Source organism: Uranotaenia lowii, chromosome 1 (assembly GCF_029784155.1).
Source record: "Uranotaenia lowii strain MFRU-FL chromosome 1, ASM2978415v1, whole genome shotgun sequence".
Classification (NCBI taxonomy): Eukaryota; Metazoa; Arthropoda; class Insecta; order Diptera; family Culicidae; genus Uranotaenia; species Uranotaenia lowii.
In genome coordinates this window covers 31,727,087-31,739,437 of record NC_073691.1, presented here as the reverse complement: position 1 = coordinate 31,739,437, position 12,351 = coordinate 31,727,087, and the positions used below count along the sequence as shown (strand labels likewise).

The 12,351-nt window shown below is 33.6% G+C and overlaps 1 protein-coding gene and 1 long non-coding RNA gene across 3 annotated transcripts in view; both read right to left on the bottom strand.

Annotated features, from left to right (window-relative positions):
* Nucleotides 1-12,351, bottom strand: part of LOC129755568 (BLOC-1-related complex subunit 5) — a 93,266-nt gene that overhangs the window by 3,565 nt on the left and 77,350 nt on the right. The gene's annotated exons all lie outside the window — the stretch shown is intronic.
* LOC129755614 (uncharacterized) lies at nt 9,266-11,695 on the bottom strand. The gene is made up of 3 exons (XR_008739292.1): nt 11,587-11,695; nt 9,502-9,665; nt 9,266-9,436 (listed from the first exon to the last, which is right to left on the bottom strand). It is a non-coding gene; the product is annotated as an uncharacterized LOC129755614 (long non-coding RNA).

Here is a 12,351-nt window from a genome sequence, read left to right as displayed (position 1 = left end):
GCTTGTTTGTTTTCATGCTTGACACTTGACGTTTTATGTCATTTTTATTCAGTGTTTTATAGCAAGGTTTTGAAATTGCTTTATAGCGGCCTTCAAAACCGCTATATACACGGAGGATAAAAAATTCTTAAAATTGACTGAGGTTTTCTGAACAGGTTTTATAATTGTTGTGTAGCTATCCTGAAGATAGTTTTTATAATGTTCTTGTCCAAATACGCTTCACAGCTATCAAGACTTTTGCAAATTCGTTATAAAACTTCTACATTTTTCTATAAAACCATTATGAGTTTAAAATGTTGCTTGGGTAAGATTAGGATTAGGCGTTTCCAGTGGAAGCAGGACATATATTGCTTAACGTCATCTACCTGGTTTAAAATTTTATAATATACTAGCTGATCCCATACGAACTCCGTTTCGCTTTCAACTTGGAATATGTCATGAACAGTTTGCGTGAAAGTCAATTGCCAAGCATTTTCCAGATGCACTTCCGAATTCATTGTTAAGTAATCATTGCAAAAATATTGGACGATCACTTTTTCTGTCGCCTGCTACTAAATTTGAAATAAGGAATAAATTGACCGTGCCAAAAAAAAACTCCGTGTATAAATTTCGACTTAATTGTTGCATAACAACGCAATAATAGCCAAAAAGTAAAACCCCTTTAAGTGGCCTCTTATACAATCTTTGATATCTGAAATCGATTACCCTTCCCTCAAAACTCCCGGGTGCCAATTTTTAAAGCGATCCATTGCATAATAACGTCAACATTGCTAAAAACAGTGAAAAATTTTTTTAATATGGATAACCCAGGCTTGCCAGATACTTTTAGAAAAAAGCGGGACATTGAAAAAATCTTGAAAGAAAACCTTGATTGTTTAGCCAAACTTATACATTTACTATCAGCCTAAGTTGTTCATAGAGAGCACCGTAAGAATTTATGTTTAACGTGGATTGATTTTGCTCAGTGTTTCTTATATTACTTCTATTTGCACTTTTTTTTTGCTATAAGCACAGTTGTTTTCCACGGTTCTCGCGAATTAACACGTTATTTGAGAATATTTTTGTCCTAGGTACTTGTAAACGGAGTATTTGATACAGCGTAAAAAATTTTAAAACTCAAGAAAACTTTCCTATTTATATACTTTGAACAATTGAGTCAAAAAAAATGCGGTGTATAAGGCAATTTAATTAAGATTTAGCATGGAAGCATTTTAAATAATTTTTTCTTCATACCAAAGTTCTTCACAAAACAACAATAACTTCGTGAAAATGAATTTGAGCAAAATTTTGTTAAGGAAAACTGTGGAAGTTTCATGAAAGTTTTTGAAGTGATATATGCATTATAAGCCTTTCAAATGAGCTCTTTTTCATGAAAAATTGCTATTTTGATCAATAAATTTTTTTAAATGATAAATTCTCATACAAAAGTGAATATGATTGATCAACATTCAAATGATATATGAAGCAATTATTTTATAAAATGACAAGATCTCCATAGGGATAAAAATAGGAATAAAGATAGCATCTTAAGATCTTCTTATTTGAAAATGTTTAAGTGATTTTAAGTAAAAACCTTTCAGCTCATTTAATGAAGTTGCAATGATTGAAAGACATATTTAAAAAATTTTCTATGTTGAACCAATGAATTCAAATTGAGATTAAAGTTTGATTTTTTTTTTCCAGTTTAAGTCAGTAAACTTTGTAAAAGTTTTCCAAGAACATAAAAGCGGGACATTTCGAGGAAAAAGCGGGACGGCGGGACATTCGACAAACGACGGATGGCAACCCTAGATAACCCCTCTCGCCGACCTCTGGCAAATATATCTGAAATCGATTGTCCGTCCCTAAAAACAACCGTGTGCAAATTTTCATCCCAATCCGATGTATAATAACGACGATATTGCAAAAATATTGAAAAGTCAATACGGACGATCCCCTTAGCCGACCCCTTACACTGAATTTAATACCTGAAATCGATTGCTCGTCCCTTGAAACTATCGTGTGCCAATTTTCATCTGAATACGATGTAGGGTACCGGACTTATTTTTGACCAGGGGACCTATTTTGGACCACCTTGTCTAGCTCTCTTATAAAGCAACCATTGTGAAAATTTTTAGTGCAATACATTAAGTGCCCGAGCTTAAACTATATTATTTAAGAAAATTCATGATTAGTTGCTTTATAAAAGAGCTAGACAAGGTGGTCCAAAATTGGTTCCCTGGTCCAAAATAAGTCCGTTACCCTATAATAACGTCAGTATCGCAAAACAGCGAACAGATCATATGGACGACCCCTTTGGCTGACACCTTACACAAAAAGTGACACCTGAAATCGATTGTTCGTCTTTCAAAACACTCATGTGCAAATTTTCATCACAATCCGACGAAATATAACGTCAATATCGCGAAAACAATATGTGTCTTGTATGGACGACCCCCTTCAGAAGGGTCATCGGGAAATCTGAAAATATTTTTCATCATTCCTGGTCCTAATGAGCATCAATGCCAAATTTCAGACCTCTAGCTCTTAAGGCGGCTGAGTTTATAGAGGAAAAACAAACAAACATACAGAAATGGCTCTTTATATATAGATACCCGAATACTTCGACGAAGGATCTGGGGAACCTTTTAATGTGCTTCACAATAATGGTTGGTTTATTTTTTATTTCGTTTTGCGTTGTTCCACACTAATATTCAAAAAAACAATCACAAAATCTTTTCCACTTTTTAGCAAATGATTCGAAATATACTTTATGAATTTATTTTAGGAAAATGAGCATTCTTTTGTGGAAAAACCAAAATTTTAGTTGAATTGTGCTTTTATCGCATATAAAAACATTTGATGTGTGCTTAACAGACCTCTTGTATGTGTTTGTAGCGAAAGCCCTATTCTCTGTATTCATCTTCTCCAAGCTGATCTTCCTTGTTCGTTCAATGTTAGAATAAAAAATTGCTTCATAATTACCTACACAGTATTAAATAATCTTGTGCTTTTACATGTTTCAACCTGCAAATAAATGGAACAAGTTATTTCTATTAATTTTACATGACTTATTACGTAATGTAAATTCCCGAAAAGAGAAAAATGCCATTGTGAATTTACATGACCGTAACAATAAAACCGTTCCTGCTCATTATTCTTTTTTAGTTTTTGAATTCATAATTTATCAAGTTCTAGCCATCAGCCTTACAACAAAGCATGATAATGATTAAAAAGTTGTTCAAAATGCTTGTGCTTACTCGAAATTCACGAGCTCCCCACTTGAAACAGATTTTTTTCTGGCGCATCAAATCGAACTTGCTGCTTACCGGTCGGCCGTTCGGTGTTTGTTTGTGATACGATTCTGCTACAGGGTGTATCTAAATTTTCTTTTATGTTTCGTTCATAGTTTTTGGATGGATGTTTTTTTTAAATAATTTTCTTTTTCAATGTAGGTAGCATTATGTTCACCTAGAATGTTTTTTGAGTAATATTACTTGATATTAATTCGTTGTATATTGAAATGCATTTGCAAAATGATGGGATTTGAGGAAGGGGTAATGAAGCGAATCATTTGTTGGTATGAATATTAAACAACTCAAAACGATTCACTTATATTTTTAATAGTCCATGAGCCTGATTTTTTTAACTAACGCGTTTATATTTAAATCCAAGAACAAAAAGAGAAATAGCTTTAGTTTGCTGAAATTTTTGTAACAACAAATTAAGAATATTGTTGACCATTTTCTGCATTTTTTTTTATTCTTACCGAAAGTTAGACTACTTTTTGTGCCATTAATTTTTAAATGTTAAATTTCAAATCGACCTTATCGGTTAGAGTTATTCTTATGTTTAAAATGTGTTTAGAAATGAACAAGTGGGCAACTGTTTAGCTTAGAACAATATATCACTTCTATCCAATAATGTCTATAAATTTCTCTATAGTAATATACTATTTTTAGGTTTTTTTTTTCATTAAAGCAATAAAACATTTTTTGTTTCTTGGTGAAAGTTTATAAAAAGATTTCTTTTCACTTTTCATTTATTAAAATTGGAAAACAATAAGACACACCCTGTGCGCGACTGCAATGTTTTTGATTTCAAACATCGTTTCATGCAAAAGTCGTGTAAAATTACAACAAATTGACCCGAATGAGGCAACGCATGGTTTTTTTCAGGGCTACGTTATAGTATACAACACATCTGACCGAATTTTACATGAAATCAAATTTTACATGAAATGTAAAGCTCAGTATTTTTTTCTGTGCTGTACGCGGAAAAAATATGGTTTTTTTAAATACACATCGATTTGGTTAAATGTTTATGTTTTTGTTATTTCGTCTACTTTGAAAATGTCAAGGTTTTAACCTCTCTAGTTTATTTTAAATTCAAGTTTTTAAACCAACTACCGTAGTCCTGGGTAAGATTGATCACTTTTTTCAATATATTTCGACTATTTTTTTAATTAAGAGGATGTGGCATGTTTTGTATTTTTAGAGCCACTGGCCTTCTATGAACGTAAAACATAGATGCAGAAATTTATTAGGCTACTTTAAATTTGATTTAAAAAACCGTTTTTGGCTCTGTTTAGAATTTGATGCTTTGGGGTGACATTGATCAATCTCTATTCTGGCGGTTTTCACGAGTTTTCTTGATCACAAATAATACAAAACACCTTCATAATATTTAAATGTACTAGTTTATCAATTTAACCTTGATTTATAAAGTTTTAAATAAAAAATATTTATAATCTAAAAAAGAACTATGACGCTGCCTACAATGAGGGGCAAAAATTATAAAAATTGCTAAATAGTTAGAACTCCAAAATACAAATGAAATTTTAACTTCACACATTTTTTCTTCAAAGTTAACGATTTGATAGGGTTCCTATCCATTTGTCCAATATGGGCTTATTCTTGCAAAATCTCCTTATTTTATAAATATAAAAAAATATCATAAAATGACTTTAAAAAGAGTAACTAAAATTGTTCATTCATATACAAAGAAAAAAAGTAGTTCTTTCACATTAAACAACCAGTGTGCTTCTAAATGCTTTTTGGCATCATCAAGAGAGCTGATTGTTTGCGAGCCTTGAAAAAATGGTTATTTTGAGATTTTGAAATTATATTTTTACTTGCAGAAAAAATTCAAATACAAACCAAATTATTCCTATTTGATACTCAACTAATAGGCTTTCAACGTAGAAAACAGTTTTCAAAAATTCAAACCATAGACTAAGTTATTGATGATAATGTGGACACGTTTAATGTTGGTCAAATTTACCCCGGTGATCAAAGTTACCCCGTTTTACGGTACCCAGACATCGGCGATGGTTGTGTTCAGCCATCATCTTGAAGGTTCAGGTTCAATTCTTCAACCATGCAGATTTTTCGAGAAAATTGTTCCACTCATCGAAAAAAAATCAATAAGTGAAACCGTATAAAAAGCACCGGTGATAAACTTTTATTCATTCCTTTATTTTTTCACTACTGAGTCAGACAGTTTTTCAATAGTTTTTGCACTTCTTGAACGGTTATCGTCAAAGGACGAATCAGATCTATTCAGTCAATTAGGAACATTCTTGACGATCAGTCTTAACCACCAAAACTGTTTCTAGACATCTCAAAGCTCTTTACTTTCAAGTATCACTTTTGTATTCCATTGTCCAAAATTTAGCACTTCTACTTTGAACGATTAACTTCCAAGATATTTATTCACTATGCAAATGAACAAAAGTGTTACGAAACTTTTACAACAATTTTCTTGAAACATGCCAAACAGATCATACGACCTGTTCAAAAATGACCAAAATTTTGTTTTTTTTTTCTCAGTTTGGTTTTGACAGTAGGTGTGTTTAAAGACATCTGGTGGCTCAGCCAAAAAACAAAAATTGGCTCTACTAAACGATCGTTGGAAATTTTACATAAGTTTTGTGGGCTAGCTTGTACGTCTGTTCTCTGTGTTTTTGGGTACTTATGCGAATTTTGGTTACTTGCGTTGGGAACACTCTCGCTTTCACAATTGAGAATTTTTAAGTTTGACAAGTCTTTTGTTCGATTGGAATGACACTGACAGATAACCGAAGATTTCAACCGTGACATTTCGTCTCTTTGTTTACTAGAGTCTGTTTAGGTACAACCCACCGGAGGAAAAAAAATAAGAATATGCCTTCCATAAGAAAATTCTGATTCAAGCCCATACCATGAAAAATTATCCTTCAATCTAAGAAAAAAAAATCGCCTTTGCGTCATAACTTCAACACTTTTTTTAAAACATAGCGTTTTAAAATTGAAAAGATAAATGAGCGAAACGAAAATTAAATATCTAGCCCATTGTGCAGTTCTTACACGACTGCAAAGTGCATTCTGATCACGCCAATTTAGTCAATGTTTTACCGCTATAATTACACACTATTAATTTTTTGGTGTAAATTTATGTCAAATTGGATGCACAAAATTGAAGCATCACTTTTGACGTAAAATTACACTACAAAAAGACAGAAACGCTTAAAGCCATAAATTCTCAGACACAAATTTAACTATACATTTAACATAATATTACATCATCAATGATGTAAATTTCTGTCAAATTGGATGCACAAAAGCAAAGCATCGTATTTGACATAAATTTAGATCGTCTCAGAAATAACATTACGTCATCATGTACATGACCATTTTTGGTAACGTATAAAGCCTCGTCCACACTCGACAACTTGAACTGCGATTTCGGTTGCTGAGACTTGTTCAAGTTTACATTAAGAACTAGACGATGAAATGCATGTCTCAAATCTCCCGACATGTGTAGAGAACCTACTGCTCCTTTCAGCAACCAAGATGTAAACATAAACTAGTCTCATCAACCGAAACCGCAGTTCAGGTTGCCGAGTTTGAACGAGGCTGAAGGCTTCGGAATCTTAATATCAAGAAGTAGGTACCTATAAATTTTCATGAACGTATATTTCAGTTAATTTTCACCGACTGGAAAAATGCAATTACACTTTATTTTAGTTTCAAAATATTGATTGCATGTGCTTAGGTTTAAAGTTATGTTTATCGAAAATGATTAAAATAATCAAAATATTCCACAGTTTTAATTTGTCGTGATGCCTTTCTATATTCATTTAAAATTTTGTTGCTAAGTTTTTGCTAATCTTCCAAATTTCTTAACTATGAATTTTTCCAACTTTTGAACTGAGTTTTTTTAAACTTTGATAAACCTTCATATACTTTTATAAATTGCGCTTTCTTCGCAAATATAAAATATAAAATACAAAAAAAAAATCAACAAATTCGCTACCTTACTTGAAACAACACCATTGTTACTGATATTATCGTTTCCTAGAAAAGCATTTGTGTTTTTTAATAATTTGCTTAGTTGCTTTTTATATTGCATACCCCTTCATGGGTTTGGTGATTTTTTTATGCTTTGTGTTGACATTGTATGGGGAAAACAAATTTTGTTCCTTTCATTCAAAAATGAAATATGCATTTATACACAAAGGGGCTAATCATCGTTACCTAAGCTATTGGCAAGATTGTTGGTCTGTAGACCAAGTGATGCATTTACAAAGGTATTAAAACATCGAAATAAATATACTATAAATATGGTTCTTCAAAAAGGCTAATTGGTGGCATGGGTTCGATTCCCATCTTGATACTGGATGTTAAAAGTTAATATTAAGTTGTCCCTGTTTATTCTGACTGTAAAGCCGGTTAAGACGGTGTATGTCTTTTAAGTTCTCCTCCGAAGGGTAGCCGATAAAGCAACGGTCGAGTATCATCCCTAAGCGAAACGCCTAATTTGCTGTACTCTGAAACTGGTGAAATTTTGTACTGCCGTCATTGACTCCACCGGTTTTTCGTCTTTGTCCAGTAACGGCTGCTTACGTGCAACACCTTCAAACGATGGACTGTTTCTTCGGCCGCCCTCGCCTTAAACCTATGAGCCCGATCGGCATCGATACCTATCATTGTAAAGATCTCGCTTATGGTACTTGAACAGCGCCAGGATACCCAATAAAATGCCGCTAACGTACCCAAAACCGGAAACTTCTGATTTGTTGTCATGATACATCCGTCACGATATCTATACCACCGTATAAGCCGTCGGACACCGGGCAATCCTGCCCCACGTTGACTGCAAAAAAAATTGTACCATATTGTAAAAAGAATTGTAAACAGCCAGCTATGTTTCTATCCAATCTTTAAGACTAGATATGAATAAAGTTACGGTGAGCTTCTGACCATGTTCTCAACACTTCTAAAACTTTTGAACGTTTTGAATAGAATATTAATTTCCAATTAATCACAGTTCTATATTCAACTTGTCATAACAATAAAATTTACTTACATTATCTTTCTCCTATATGATCTTCATTGTGGCCAAATAGGAAGCGATCCTGAGATTCACGTTGTTTCACCGAAGCGGGTCTTATATGACGGGGATACTCATTCTTCTGTTTCTTTTGGTTTTTTAGGATAATTGTTAGACAATTCTCTCGACGATACATCCCTCAATATTGCCAAAACCTGAATAGAAGTTGAGCTGTCAATATGAGCACTAGCATCTAACAGATTTCCTTAAATTTGGATGCGATACTCAGGGTTAATAATCAGTGCGCTAGTTTCTTAAATACCATCACACAGCTTCCAGGCACTTCTATAGAAAGGGAAAACTGGCGATTATTCCATACGGTCGAATACTGGACGATTGGTAGAACTACTGTAAACAACAAGTGATAAGTTATATAATAAGTCAATAAAAGTTATTGCTGAGCTTTTGCATGTGGACAAATTTCTCGCTATCGGCGACTCAGTAAAATCAGCAAAATGAAGCATCGATTTTTTTACGTCGCGTCAGTAAAATAATGGACTGAGATTTTATAGAATAATACCTGGAATAGAATTTGTTACTTGTTATTTTAAACGCCTTTGCATAGACAACACATATTTTTGGAAGAAAATATCGTTATATTTATATGAATGTTTGTATACACAAAGGCGCTAAAACTTTGTTACTTTTTACAAAATAGTTGGTCGTTCAGTCAATGAAGTGTTGTCAATGTAGAGGCGTTAAAAGCTGGACTGGTGATTTATGTTTTCAAATTGCATTAGCATATTTTAAATTAATGACGTAGCAGCAGAGTATCATTGAGCTAAGACAAAAAAAAACAATAAGAAGAAGAAAAGAGCTTCTTGAAAGTCCTCTTTTCTTAAAAATAATCGTTTCTGAATACCTATCGGGCACAATTTGTACGAGAAGAAAAACATCACTCATGTGCTCTATCTACCTCATCGTTTTCCAGGTTCATCCAAGTATTATTGACATTCAAATGAATATTAACCATAATCGGTCAATTTTCCTCTCGAATCTTACGTAAGATGATCATGGACAGATTTTACAAAAATTAGTCCTGGTTGTTCCTCTCGACAGGTATCAGTTCGTTGTTACCGAACACCTAGAAAGTATTTTGACAACTAGATAATTTTACTATTCCCACTTCAACTAATAAATCGATCTTACCTTTAACATTTGCTTCAACCCCTTAAATTGAGGATACTCGCAAATCAGTTGACGGTTCCGGTTTCTTCTGGTTTAACGTTCCGCTGGTGAACCATGCTTCTGCTTCTCGGTGATTCGTCACGGTAATATTCGAATATGGAAACAGAATTTCGAACGAACATGGCCTGGCACAATGATTGAAAATTCACTGCTTTGGACCCAACCAGCTAGTCGGTACAGAGCTACACTGAACCAAATTGGGCGATCAAATGTATAGGGTCATTTTAGTAAATCTTATCATTCCCAGTCAAATTTAAGCTACTAAATTATCCTTTCAAAGATATAGGAAAATCCAATAAATTCTATCTACCTCACTCACTTGGTGAAATGCAAAGGAAAATCCAATAATTATCAAAACAAATATAGTGATTCAATGTATAGGGTCATTCCAATAAATCCTATTGTACACAGTCAAATTTCAGCTACTAAATTATCCTTTCAAAGTTAGAAGAAAATCCAATAAATTATATCCACTTCGTCCACTTGATGAAATGCATAGGCAAATTCAATAACTTTTATTACTTTCGTGCTGCATATATCTGCTCTGTGATGTTAGGTTATGAATTTTTGTTCAGATCGTTGTCAACTGACAAATGTAGCTCAATTGGCTCGATAATTTTAATATTTAGTTAATAGCAGCCCATCGATATTTAATTAAAGTAAATGTGAAGGATACAAACAGGTGAGTTCTTATTTTGTATATTTTCGAATGATTTGTGCAAGTTTTGTGAATAATGACTAACCATATGAACTGGACATAACCGGAATAGCCAAGGAACTTAGTTGGAAACCGAGCAGTGTCGGCCAGAATCCAAATGGGGTAAAGTTATAGAGCGGATGAGCTAAAAGTTTACGCAAGTTGGTAAGTGATGGCATAATCGCAATGTTGTCTTTTTTGTTTATCATAACTTTTTCACATTCACGCAGAAACCCTCTCGAATTTCCTCATGGGAGAGGACGAAGTGGTAAGCTACCTGAAGGAACATCAGCCCATCGAGGACAACAACCAGTAGGCTAAATTGGGACTGACCGATACCAATCGGTATCTGACCTCGGTCATCGACGACAGTGCTACTGGTCAAGTTATTTTCGCCTGTGGTCTGTACGATGAGGCGCTTCAATATTTCGTTCTTGTTGAGCTGCACATGAGTTCAGAGAAGAATGTTATTGCAGTTGCAGCATCCGGACCCTAACCTTTTCATACACCATCAATGTATGTAAAAATCATCAACCAAGTTCAAGTAAGCTAAACAGGCCACCGATAGTTCAATCGACCGCCCAATTAGAATCTAGTTTGTGGTCAGAGCCATTTTTCCGGTTTAAGCTGAAACGGAACTCGAGGTAAATTAGAAGTTGTTGGCTTATAGTGTTATGATAAACGGTTCTAACAAATTGCTGCTCTTTTTCAGATTGTAAAAATATTCCTTCAGAATAATCGACGAACTTAGCTTGAACAGCTTGAACAGGAGGAGTCCCGGGTAACGATACGTTCCATTGTTCCGACCAATTTATAAGGAGTGCCTTGAAGTGCCAAAAGCAAAGTTGTATCACTTTTTAAAATACAACAACTTTTAATTTAATTTTGTAGCCTTTGTTAATTACCTTATTGATTGTATCACATACGCCAGCAAGCTTCTGTAAATTAATAAATACAAAACTTAAAATAAAAACAATAACGATACAATTAATACAATCATTTTTCATTACACTGATGAAAACATTCATTTCACTATCTAAAACAATAAATTTTATCAATTTGGCTTAATTTAGAATTCATTGAAATTTCCTATAAATTAAATCTTTCGTCATCTGATAAAAAGTATTGGATTTTCCTTTAGTGCGAAAACACTAAAATTCCCAATAAACCTTATAGCCAGATTTTGTTCAGTGTAGGCTTGTTGGACGATTCCCAGCTGGAGCTTGGCTACGGCATAATTGATTTCAGAGTATTTTCTCCATCGTCTCAGGTTTTTGTAGTCCCAATTCCATTGGTCAAGCACTTCACAGGTACTGCTGTAAATCGTAAGAAACCAAACACTGACGGACTTTGATACGACATTGGAATCAAAATATCTGGATCTTCATCTAACGATGCTCCGGGACAAAGCAAACAACCGACCCGAATCAAAACGGAACACAACACACTCGTTGACCCACCGCACCTTTCTCGACGATTTTGCGAAAAACGTAAACAAAACAAAAATGATAGGTTTTGTTTTTGTTTGGAAAATTTCGTTGCACTGAAATGATTCGTTCCTTTATATTTAAGTGTACAACACATTAACTTTCAATGACGATTAGAATTGCATGAATCGTTTCCGGTTTTGCGATTCAATTATTAATAATGAATGAACAACTAAATAATATCACACAGCATTATACACAAGAATACAGATTTCCGAATGCTTCGATTGCCAAACGCTCATGCCGAAACAATTTATGGTTTAAAAACATAATTTTATATTCTTTATAACGTAAAATGAATCGTTTAGATTCAATGCGATGTAAAATTATATACATTATTGATTAAGTCATCACAAAAATATGTGCTTGAAATATTATGGCTCGTGTTTTTTAATAAATTGGATTTTTAAATTCGAAATGATGTAAAATTAGGTATTTTCTGGTTTAGATCAAAACGCAATTATGTCTTTAAGCGTTTCTGTCACGTTTAATTTTATAAAATTTTTGGTGTGTACGCGATCGATAGAACACACGCGGGATGAATTTTATTAGCCCATTCGGGCCGAGCGCTCGATCGACAGACTGCAGGTACCTGCCTATGTAAAATAAACGGGTACAGATACTTTA